This window comes from Pongo abelii, chromosome X (assembly GCF_028885655.2).
Source record: "Pongo abelii isolate AG06213 chromosome X, NHGRI_mPonAbe1-v2.0_pri, whole genome shotgun sequence".
Classification (NCBI taxonomy): domain Eukaryota; kingdom Metazoa; phylum Chordata; class Mammalia; order Primates; family Hominidae; genus Pongo; species Pongo abelii.
In genome coordinates, this window is record NC_072008.2 from 142,918,212 (window position 1) to 142,931,096 (window position 12,885).

The window sequence follows — 12,885 nt, forward strand, 5'->3', positions numbered from 1 at the left end:
ACAATCTTTTCCACAGTGTACCATGTGTAATGAGCCTTAAAGGTCCTTATGGCTACCTGATCTAGAGGCTGGATTAGAGACATTGTGTTTGAGAACAAGGAGACCAATTCAAGGCCTTTGGTGTTGAACTCATAGGGATCTGGATGGCCAGGGGCATCATTCAATAAAAGGCAGTCCCTTACTGGCAAGGTACTTCCTGACTTCAGGGACAGAGCATCTATGGAACCAATCCAGAAACAGGGTTCTTGTTGTCCAAGCCTTCTAGTTATACAACCGGAAGACTGGCAGCTGGTGTTTACGTTTTCTCTTCAAGGCTCAGGGGTTAGCTGTTTTATAGATAAGAGCAGTTCTTATCATAAAACCAACTGCATTTGCACAAAACAGTAGAATTAGCCTGTCCCTTCCTGCTTAAAATCTTGGTGCTTGCTTCTCTTCCTTACTAACAAACGTCCTTTCTGGCAATCTTTTCCAGAATAGGGCACTTTAATCTGCATTAAAAACCTGTTCAGGCAGATATCTTTTCTCCACAATGATTGTCTTAATGACATCTAGAAACTTGTCTGCTGCCTCTTGATCAGCAGAAGCTGCTTCTCCTGTTATCTTGACTTTTTTGAGATGGAGTCTTGCTCTGTCGCCCAAGCTGGAGTGCAGTGGCGTGATGTCAGCTCACTGCAACCATCTCCCGGGTTCAAGCAATTCTGTCTCAGCCTCCTGAGTAGCTGGGATTACAGGCATACACCACCAGGCCCAGCTAATTTTTGTATCTGTAGTAGAAATGAGGTTTCACCATGCTGGCCAGGCTGGTCTCAAACTCCTGGCCTCAAGTGATCCGCCTGCCTCAGCCTCCCAAAATGCTGGGATTACAGGCATGAGCCACCGTGCCTGGCCTATCTTGGCTTTTTTTTTTTTTTGAGATGGAGTCTCGCTCTGTCACCCAGGCTGGAATGCAGTGACGAGATCTCGGCTCACTGCAACCTCCACCTCCCGAGTTCAACTTCAGCCTCCTGACTAACTGGGATTACAGGCATGCACCATCATGCCTAGCTAATTTTTGTATTTTTAGTAAAGACAGGGTTTTGCCATGTTGGCCAGGCTGGTCTCAAACTCCTGACCTCAAGTGATCCACCCGCCTCAGCCTCCCAAAGTGCTGGGATTATAGGTGTGAGCCACTGCACATGGCCAAAAGCTGCATTTTCAATACAACATAAAAAGGTATTTTGCAAAATGTTCAAGGTTTTCATACCTACTGGCACAACTGCAGCAACAACTTCATTAATTTAATTTCCTTTTCTTTTTTATAATAGTCCTTACACTGGATTCATTTATCTTGAAATGGTGGGCAACCAAATGTCAGGCATGGTGGCTCACACCTGTAATCCTAGCACTTTGGGAGGCCAAGGCAGGCAGATCATGAGGTCAGGAGATCGAGACCATCCTGGCTAACACGGTGAAACCCCATCTCTACTAAAGACACAAAAAATTAGCCAGGTGCAGTGGTGAGCACCTGTTGTCCCAGCTACTTGGGAGGCTGAAGCAGGAGACTGGCATGAACCCGGGAGGCAGAGCTTTCAGTGAGCCGAGATTGCGCCACTGCACTCCAGCCTGGGCAACAGAGCGAGACTCTGTCTCAAAAAAGAAAGAGAAAAAGAAATGGTGGGCAACCACGGGTGCAAATCTCAATCTATGGTACATATCAAGCAATTCACCTTTTTTCTTCTAATGTCATGATTTTTATCTGCTTCTTAGGAGCACTTCCAGCATCACTAGTGGCACTTCATCCCATGGCGTTATTCAAGGTTTGTCCCACCATAGGTCCCACGGTGTTATTCAAGGTTGATGGTATTGCACTGAACACAATGAAAAACACATGAAAATTGCAAGAGATCACTTTTTATTGTGATATGCAATTTACTGGAGAGACAAACTACTCATGCAGAGATGATTAGTGTCCCATGCAGTTCTAAGCAGATGCCCACAACACCTGGGCTCATAACAATAGCAACAGGAGGTGGCTACAAAATTGTTACAGTAGTACAGTATATACTACAGTTAATTTTATGCAGTTATGATTTAACATTGCATCTCTACTGTTGTTTATATTTCTTTTGGACTGCAAATGTTGCTATATATGGTATACATTTGTGTGTACATGTGAGATGCCACACTTTTAAACGACCAGATCTTGAGAGCACTCACTCGCTATTGTGAGAACAGTACCAAGGGGATGGTACTAAACCATTCATGAGAAATTCAACTCCATAATCTAGTCCCCTGCCACAGGGCCCCATCTCCAACATTGGGGATAACAATTGAATGTGAGATTTGGTTGGAGACACAAATACAAACCATATCACCAGGCTCAGGAGCAAATCATAAGAGAAGCTAAAATTCAGAGAAGGTTGAATTCTTCAGTTCCAGTGAGTCTCCTACACCAAAACCAGGGTCCCAGTAAAGAGTGGGACCCTAAGACTTGGAAGAGAGATTACTGAGTAGATGCATTTGGGAACCTTGAACCCCAAGATCCTCCAGAAACTTCTGGACATGCAGAAGTGCCACAATCCTCCTTTTAGAGGACAGTGGTCCAACCCCGCACCCCGCCCCAATTGAAGATCATGAAAGGAACTCAAATGAGGCATTGTCTGGGACAATGCCTGCTCTTCTCAGGATCTGCCCCCCTCCCTTCCCAGCAATTAGAACAATAACTATGGTCAAATTTCAACATGGGATAATGGGAGAAGTGCTTGACCTGCTGAGGGAGGAGAGGAATTATACACAAAAAGAGAGTCATTATATACACAAAAGGAGCTGCAGAACTTGGCTGACGTTTACCAGCAAAAACTGGAAGATTATATATGAGGATGCTGGATCTACAGGACAGATTACAAAACTGAATAGAGAAAAGTGTGTTAATATGGAGGTACTCTCCTGTGACACAGGATTCAGCACACTGGCAAGGGCCCCAGAGGCCAGTTTTGAAAGGTTTTAGGAGGTAGAATAAAGCAGTGGTCCACACTAAATGAAGCAGCAATACTAGAACTTAGTGGTAGACTATAGAGGAATAGATCAAAAAGCTTAGAGAAGTGAACACGTTAGGATGGATTTATTACATGAGAGAAGAAGACCGACCAGTTGACTATGTTCATTGGAGGGGCCCAGAGTATAGTTCACTTACCAAAACAATAAGGAATGTGATAGTGAAGGGACACCAGCATTATTGAAAAGCTTCAGCCGGGTGCGGTGGCTCATGCCTGTAATCCCAGCACTTTGGAAGGCCAAGGAGGGCAGATTATTTGAAGTCAGGAGTTCGAGACCAGCCTGGCCAACATGGTGAAACCCTGTCTCTACAACAAACACAAAAATTAGCCAGGCATGGTGGCACATGCCTATAGTCCCAGCTACTTGTGAGGCTGAGGCAGGAGAATCACTTGAATCTGGGAGGCAGAGGTTGCAGGGAGCCGAGATTACACCACTGCACTCCAGCCTGGGCAACAGTGAGACGCCGTCATAAATAAATAAATAAATAAATAAATAAAAGCTTCATAGTCGGCTGGGCATGGTGACTCATGCTTGTAATCCCAGCACTTTGAGAGGCCAAGATGGGTGGATCCTTTGAGCCCAGGAGTTCAAGACCAGCCTGGGAAACATAGGAAGATCCCATCTCTACAAAAAGAAGAAAAAAAGAAAAAAGAAAAAAAAAGAAAAGCTCCATAGTAGTAGCTGTCCTCTGTAAACCAGGACTGATGATAGGAGATGCTCGTACAGAACTAGGCTCCCTAGTGCTAACAGAGGTGATAAGATTCTGAAATAGGGGAAACTAGGTGACAACACTTAACCGTCAAAAGTGAATTGGTTATAAGTATAGGCAGCAAGGTTGGAATGACACCAAGGGATGCCTGCTGACTCACAGTGTTTTAATGAGATGGCCCATAGAACATTGTGTTCCTAGGGGCAATTCAGAAAAACAGCCAGCAAGGGTATTACTATATATAAATATATAGATAAGCAGAAGTCTGAAGTCAGTTGCCCCAATAGAAAGTCACAGCTCCTTTTCTAACTTCCAGACCTAAGCCAGTTCTCAGACCCCAAGCCCATAAAATGAAGAAGAGGTCAGGTTCCCATGAGAAAGGGCCGTATAACAACATGGTAAGTATATTTAGTAGTGTTCTCCAGGCCTTCTCCAAAAGTGTCTATGACCATTTACTCAGATAGCTGGGGAAAGGGGAATACAGAGACTCTTTCAAGTCTACTGGACCCAGGAAACAAATAGACACTGATACCCAGGAGCCAAAGTGTTACTGTGGCCCACTTGTTAGGGAGAGGCTTATGGGGGTCAGGAAATAATTGGGATATTGGCCCAGGTTTGTCTCACAATGAGTCCAATAGTCATGACTCCCAAATGAATCATCGGAATGAATACATTAGCAGTTCACAGAATCCTTACCTCAGTTCTTTGCTCTATAGAGTGAGAGCTATTGTAATAGGAAAAGGCCTATGAAAGCCCATGAAAGTCACCACCACCCCCAAAGAAAAATCTTTCAATGGCCAAAACAGTAAATAAAAACCAATATTACATCTGGGGGAAGGGAGAAATAGCAAAGATTAGTGTCACCCTCAAAATATTAAACAATGCAGGAGGCATGGTCCTTGTCATATCTTTCTTTAATTAATCAGTCTGGGGGCCGGGCACGGTGGCTCACACCTGTAATCCCAGCATTTTGGGAGCCCAAGGTGGGCCAATCACTTGAGGCCAGGAGTTCGAAACCAGTCTGGCCAACATGATGAAATCCTGCCTCTACTAAAAATACAAAAATTAGCCAGGCGTGGTGGTGCACACCTGTAGTTCCAGCTAGTCAGGAGGCTGAGGCAGGAGAATCACTTGAACTCGGGAGGTAGAGGTTGCAGCAAGCCAAGATCACACTGCTGTACTCCAGCCTGGGCAACACAGCAAGACTCTGTCTCAAAAAAAAAAATCAGTCTGCCACCTGCCCAGTAAACATAATAGTCCCAATTGTATCTACTGAACTTGATGTAGTATCTTTACTAAAGCAAATTAACACACCTCTGGTAGATGGTATATGGCTATTGATTTGGACCAATACATTTCTTTCATACGTGTCAGGAAGGAAAATCAGAAACTGGTTCTATTCACATGGAACAGACAGAAGTATATATTCCCAGTCTTACCCCAAGGCTGTTATTTTTCCTGCTCTCTCTTATAACTTAACGGGACCTGAAGCAACTAAATACTTTATAGAACATCATATCGGTCCACTCTATTGATGGTATCATGTTAACCGGACCTGATGAGCAAGAAGCAGAAGTACCCTGGGTGTCCTAATAAGATGTACATTCTAGAAAGTAAAAGATAAACACTGCAAAGATTCAGGGATGAGCTACATGAGTGAAGTTTTTAGGGATCCAGTGGTCTAGGGTCTAGGGAATGCTGGGACATTCACTCCAAAGTGATGGACAAATCATTGCACCTTTAACCTCCCACCTTTAAGAAAGAGTCCAAAGGTGGGACTCTGGGTAGGGAAGCAATATGTTCTACACTTAGAAATACTGTAATAACCCATTTATTGAATGACATAGAAGACTAGTTGTGAGTGGAGCCCTGGACAAGAAAGGCCTCTGTAGCAAGTCCAAGCTGCAGTAAATGCAATCGCACCACTTGGGTTATATGCTCCAAAAGATTCCTTGATATGAGACGTATCTGTGGTAGAAGAAAAATGTGGACTCCCTAAGAAGCCCAAATAGGAACCGTGCAGTGCAGAACCTTAAGGTTCTGGAGCAAGGCCATGCCATCTAGAAGCAGAAAGCTATATACCATTTGAAAGGAGCTCCTGGTATGCTCCTGGGCCCTGGTAGAGATTGAGCACTTGCTCTTCAGATTTTTTTTTTTTTTTTTGGAACCTGAGTCTCACTCTGTCACCCAGGCTGAAGTGCAATGGTGCAATCTCGGCTCACTGCAACCTCCACCTCCCGGGTTCCAGTGATTCTCCTGCTTCAGCCTCCCCAGTAGCTGGGATTACAGGCATGGGCCACCACACCTGGCTAATTTTTGTATTTTTAGTAGAGACGGGGTTTTGCCATGTTGGCCAGGCTGTTCTCGAACTCCTGACCTCAGGTGATACACCCACCTCAGCCTCCCAAAGTGCTGGGGTTGCAGGCGTGAGCCACCGCACCTGGCCCAGATTTTTTTTTTTTTTTTTTGAGTACTTGCCCTTTGGATATCAAGTAACCGTGTTCCCAGTATTGCTCATCATGAGCTTGGGTCTGTCAGACCCACCCCGTCATAAGGTTGGGCAGGCCCCAGCAGCAATTTATTGTAAGATAAAGTGGTACATCCAGCAGGATTGGGTGCTAGCAGGCCAAAAGACCCAAGTAAGCTACAGAAACAGGTGGTCCAGACACCTATGTCACCCACAACTGATGCACTGGTGCTTCTTCCTTAACTGACACCAATGGGCACATGGAAGGGGAAGTATTCCTTATGATCAGCTGGCATAAAAGGAAAAATCTCAAATGTAGCTCATGGATAGATCAGCTCAGTATTTGTGTACCAGCTGAAAATATGTAGCTACTGCCCTACAACCCCACTCGAGGGTGTCTCTGAAAGACAGTCAGCAGAGCTTTTGGTGGTACACTTGGTCATCCACTTTGTGTGGAAGAAGTGGCCCAAACTTATAATATATATATTGATTCATGGGAAACAGTGAATGGCTTGGCTGCTTGGTCAGGGGATTGGAAGGGAAAGATGGAAAGATTGGGATCAAGGAGGTCTGGGGAATATGCATATGGGTGGAACTATGGGAATGGGTACAAAGTGTGAAGAGTTTTGTCTCTTCATTTTAACATTAATCAGAATGCATTCGCTGCAGAAGAAGCACTAAATGACCAAGAGGACAGGATGATCTGGCCAGTAGATGTCAGTCAGTCTGTCCTCTGCCATCCCAGTGCTTGCACAATAGAGTAGCCACAGTGGCAAAGACGGAGGTTACGCATGCCCAACAACATTGGCTTCCTCTCACCAAGACTAATGTAGAGATGGCTGTGGCTGAATGTCTAATTTTCTAGCAACAAAAACCACACCAAGTCCCCAATATAGCACCATCCCTTGAGGATATCAACCAGTCATGTGGGGTCAAAATGATTACATTCAACCCCTTCCCTCTAAAAAGGTCAGTGGTTCATTATGACAGAGATTACCACATATGCTACATACAAATTTTGCCTTCACTGCCTGCAGGGACTCAGTCAGCACCACTACCTGAGATCATGATGTATCTGATCTACCAACATAGGATCTCTCCCAATGTCACCTCAGACCAAGAGATCCACTTTATGAAAACTGTGATGCAGCAGTGAACACATGACAATGAAATTCATTGGCCCTACAACATTGTGCACCATTCAGAGGCTGCTGGTGTAATAGAGTGATAGAAAGGCACTTTAGGGCCGGTTGCGGTGGCTCACACCTGTAATCAATCCCAGCACTTTGGGAGGCCGAGGCCGGTGGATCACGTGAGGGCAGGAGTTCGAGACCAGCCTGGCCAACATGGTGAAACCCTGTCTCCACTACAAATATAAAAATTAGCCGGGCATGGTGGCGGGCGTCTGTAATCCCAGCTACTCAGGAGGTTGAGGCAGGAGAATCTCTTGAACCCGGGAGGCAGAGGTTGCAGTGAGCCAAGATCATGCCATTACACTCCAGCCTGGGCTACAAGAGCAAAACTCTGTCTCAAAAAAAAAAAAAAAAAAAAAAAAGGCACTTTAAAGGCACAGATGAAGCACCAGCTTCGAAACAATCCCTGTGAGGATGGGGCACTATCCTTCAAGATGCAGGATATGCAGACAGTCCCTGACTTATGATGGCTCCACTTAGAATTTTTTGACTTTATAATGGTGCAAAAGTGATACACATTCAGTAGAAACTACACTTTGAATATTGAATTTTGATCTTTTCCTGGGGAAGTGATATGTAATATGATACTCTCTTGTGATGTTGGGCAGGGGCAGCAAGCTGCAGCTCCCACTCAGCCAGGCAATCACGAGGGTAAACAACCTATCCTCTACAGTGTACAATGTAGCCAGATGAGTTTGCACAACTGTAAGCTAATATAAGTGTTCTGAGCATGTTTAAGATAGGCTAGGCTAAGCAATAATGTTCACTAGGCTAGGTGTATTTAATGCATTTTTGACTAACAAAGTTGAGGAGCATCTGTACTCTAAACCAGGGATCAGCAAATTATGGACAACGTGCCAAATCCAGCCCACTGCCTGTTTTGATAAATATGATTTTATTGGAACATAGCCATGCTCATTTGTTTACATACTGTCTTTGGCTGCTTTCATGTTACAACATCAGAGTTGAGTAGTAGCAACAGAGACCATATGGACTGCAAAGTCTAAAATATTTACTGTCTGGCCCTTTATAGAAAAAGCTTACTGACTCTAGCTCTAACTCAGAGATCATTATATAGTGCTCTGGCCCTAACAGGTAAAAATACACGGGTATAAGAACCAAGACATGGAAGTAAGAGTGACCCTCTCACCATCACTCCTAATGAACTACTTGAGGGATTTATGCTTCCTGTCTCTACAACCTTAGGATCTATGCATCTAGAAGACCCAGTTCCCAGATGGGGATCACTTCCACAAAGAGGCATAGTAAGAGTCCGACTACACCTAAAGCTACACCTATTGGCTGGTCACTTGGGCTCCTTCTGCCAATAGATCAGCAGGTATGAAAAAGAGTTACCATATTGACAGTGGGAATTGGCCCTAGATTATCATGAGGACGTAAAGTTGCTCCTATATAATATGAGCAGGGAAGAGTATGTTTGGCATTCATGTGACCAACTGGGGCATCTCTTGCTACTGTAATGCCCAGTTTTAGCCATGAATGGGAAAGTGAAGCAACCACAGACTTGATAAAGGCATGAAAATGGGCTCAGACCCACGGCGATGAGGGTATAGGTCATCCCATCAGGAAAGCCACCTAGACCAGCAGAAGAACCAAACAAGTTAGGGAAATCTAGAATGGGTGATGAAAGAAGGAAAAAAGAATATCAGTTGAAGTCTCAGGACCAATCAGAGCAGTCAAGGCTGTGATTTGTTTAAATCTCCTCTTGCAAGTTTCCCAAAGGAATTCCCACCAACTAGAATCCTGGAAAAACCATGTCCAAATAGAGTGAATTTAATAGGAAGTAGCAAGTGGATCTGATTGGTCCAAGGAATGAACTATAGTAGACACTGTTGGTGCCTTACATTGATCACCTTCATTAACTGGTGCATCCATCCCCCAGCTACATTGAGTGCTGTGGCTAACAGTTTACACCTTTAAACATCTCCAAATAATTACCCTTTGCTAAGGGGAGCCACCTCTTCTGAAGACAACTGGGAAATCCAAACACCTCCCACCCCCACCCCACACCACCGCCAATAATGACCAATGACTGACTGATAGGCCTAACTCCCTTGCCTCCTAATGGAAGAACTCCTCAAGTTCCTCATTGCTACATGAAACAACTCCTGACACATGTTACAGGCCATGACCACACACATTCCTCCCCCGTATCCTCCTACTCTCATTGTTTTACAGGTTTTTCCTGAAGAGCCCTCCCTCAATACATCACATACACCTAAATGCCTGCCTCAGGCTCTGCTTCTGGGCCTTTCATGCAAAGGCAGAGCCATTTTCCTTAAGCCTACTGACCACAGCACATGCTCCCTGCAGGCAGGAATGCCCCAAAGAAAGGGGATAAGTCACAGATGCCAAATTCTTAGTCCCAAATCACAATTTAGCATGTCACTCCTCCTCCCATGAGGAGCAGCGAAGGGCATAGAAAAGCCTGGAGTGTTACCTGAATATGTGTCCCTTCACCTGAAAACTGGGTAAATTAGGAATAAGTAATCCCCCTTGTCTTGGGTTGGATCCCCAGAAGCAGGCTCTGAGATGAGGATTCAAGTACATGCAGTTAATTTAAGGAAGTGCTCCCAGGAGACCTCAATAAGGAAATGGAGGAAGCAGGACAGGAAAGCGGAAGTAGCTAAGCAAATGTGTAATTTCAGGCAACATCCTATGGAGGGTTGCTTCCACATGATCCCACAGGAGAATGCTGAGTGTAAACTATGTCACAGGGTTTGTCCCTACACAAGACAGAGGAATTAAACTTTCATACTTTCCCTCAATAACCTTCATTTGGTAAAGACTATCCAGAACTTGCAAGCGGAAAGGGGTGGGGTTGCAAAAATATTAATGTAAATTCTCAGGCATTGTCAGTTCTCTATATACAAGAAAAGCAGCTCCTTAAAACAGGCTTCCAAGAGAGCCAGAGAGGCAAAGGTGCAGGCCTTTAGAAATAAATATACACAGCCGGGCGTGGGGGCTCATGCCTGTAATCCCAGCGCTTTGAGAGGCTGAGGCGGCCAGATCACCTGAGGTCAGGAGTTTGAGACCAGCCTGGCCAACACAGAGTGAAACCCTGTCTCTACTAAAAATACAATAATTAGCCAGGCGTGGTGGCGTGTGCCTGTAATCTCAGCTACTTGAGAGGCTGAGGCAGGAGAATCGCTTGAACCCGGAAGGCAGAGGTTGCAGTGAGCCGAGATTGCGTCACGGCACTCCAGCCTGGGTGACAAAGCAAGACTGTCTAAAAAAAAAAAAAAGGAAGTAAATAAACACAAAAGCCAGGGAAGGAGTTCAAGAAATTGTTAAAGGAATCTGAGAGGATCTGGGCAGAACAACAGTAATGAGTACAACCTCCTAACATTTAACAGTAGTTTTTTTTTTTTTTCAACTGTCTTTATACATATTTTACATACCATATAATTCACCCATTTCAAGTGTACAATTCACTGATTTTTAGTAAATTTACCAGGTTGTGTAACTATCATCATAAATCCACTTTAGAATATTTTTATAACCCCAATAAGATCCCATTTATTGTTACTCCTTTTCTCCATCATGAGGACCAAGCAACTGCTTTCTTGTCTCTATGGAATCATACCGTTTGTAGAATTTTGTGACTGGCTTCTTTCACTTAATATTATGTTTTCAAGGTCCATCTAGGTTGGAGCATGTATCAGTACTTCCTTGCTTGTTATGGCTGAATAATATTCCATTGTTTGAATATACCACATTTTGTTTATCCAGCCCTTAGTTGATGGACATTTGGGTTGTTTCCACTTTTTGGCTATCATGAATAATTCTGCTCTGAAAATTCTTGCACTAGTCTTTGTGTGTACAAGTGCTTTCATTCCCTTTGGGTATACACCTTGAAGAGGAATTGCTGGGTCATATGGTAAATTTATATTTAACTTTTTAAGAAATTGCCAAACTGTTTTCCAAAGTGAGTATACCATGTACGTGCCCATCAGGAATTTATGAGGATTACCATTTCTCTGTATCTTTGTCAACAATTCTTTACTGTGTGCTTTTTTTTTTTTTATTTCTGCAATTCTAGTGGGTATGCAATGATATCTCATTGTAGTTTTAATTTGCATTTCCATGATAACTAATGATATTGATCATATTTTCATGTTCAATGTTTTAAAAACAGCTTTCTTGAGGCATAATTTACATACCTTAAAATTCACTGGTGTAATTGCTCAAATCAACAACTTTTAGTAAATTTCCAGGGTTGTACAACCATCACCACAATCCACCACAAAGTTTCCATCAACCAGAGGAGATCCCTAATGCTCATTTGCAGTTAATCTCCACTCCCTTAAGCCTAAGGAACAACTAATCTATTTTCTATCTATACACATTTGTCTGTTCTGGATATTTAATATAATACTGGCCAGGCCTGGTGGCTCATGCCTGTAATCCCAGCACTTTGGGAGGCCGAGGAGGGTGGATCACTTGCAGTCAGGAGTTCAAGAGCAGCCTGGCCAACATGGTTAAACCCCATCTCTACTAAAAATACAAAAATTAGCCAGGCACGGTGGCGCGCACCTGTAGTCTCAGCTACTCAGGTGGCTAAAACACGAGAATCGCTTGAGCTCAGGAAGTGGAGGTTGCAGTGAGCTGAGATTGTGTCACTATACTCCAGACTGGGTGACAAAGTGAGACTCTGAAAAAAAAACAAACAAAACAAAAACAAAATGTCAGTTTATAGCATTGCTCAAGTCTTCAGAATGTTTGTTCTATCCATTACTGAGAGCAATAATGAAGTCTTGAACTGTTTCATTTCTGTCTTCAATTCTGTTTTTCTTCTTGTATTTTGGGGCCCTGTGGTGAGTATGTGTACATGTTTATAATTATCGTTACAATTCATGTCTCTAATGAATTGACCTTTAGTCATTATATAATGTTCTAATTTCTTTCTAGTTACATTTCCTTGTGTATTAGAGTGTACTTTATCTGAAATTAATATAACCATACCAGTAGTCTTATGTTCACTGTTTGCATGGTACATCTTTTTTCTTGTTTTTTGTTGTTTGTTTGTTTTTTTGAGACAGAGTCTCACTCTGTCGCCCAAGCTGGAGTGCAACAGCGTGATCTTGGCTCACTGCAAGTTCTGCCTCCTGGGTTCAAGTGATTCTCCTGCCTCAGCCTCCTGAGTAGCTGGTATTACAGGCACCTGCCACCACACCTGGCTAATTTTTGTATTTTTAGACGGGGTTTCACCATGCTGGTCAGGCTGGGCTCGAACTCCTGACCTCAAGTGATCTGCCTTCCTCAGCCTCCCAAAGTGCTGGGATTACAAGTATGAGCCAACATGCCCGGCCATCGTTTTTCATCCTCTTAATTTTAACCTACTTGTGTCTTCGAAATTAAAGTACATCTCATGTAGACAGCATATAGTTGGATCCTGGGATATTTTTCCCACTCTGACAATATCTTCCTTTGATTCAGTTGTTTAATCCATTCACATT

The 12,885-nt window shown here is 43.6% G+C and overlaps 1 pseudogene; it reads right to left on the bottom strand.

Annotated features, from left to right (window-relative positions):
• Positions 1-12,885, bottom strand: part of LOC103889111 (GTP-binding nuclear protein Ran-like) — a 43,415-nt pseudogene that overhangs the window by 14,457 nt on the left and 16,073 nt on the right.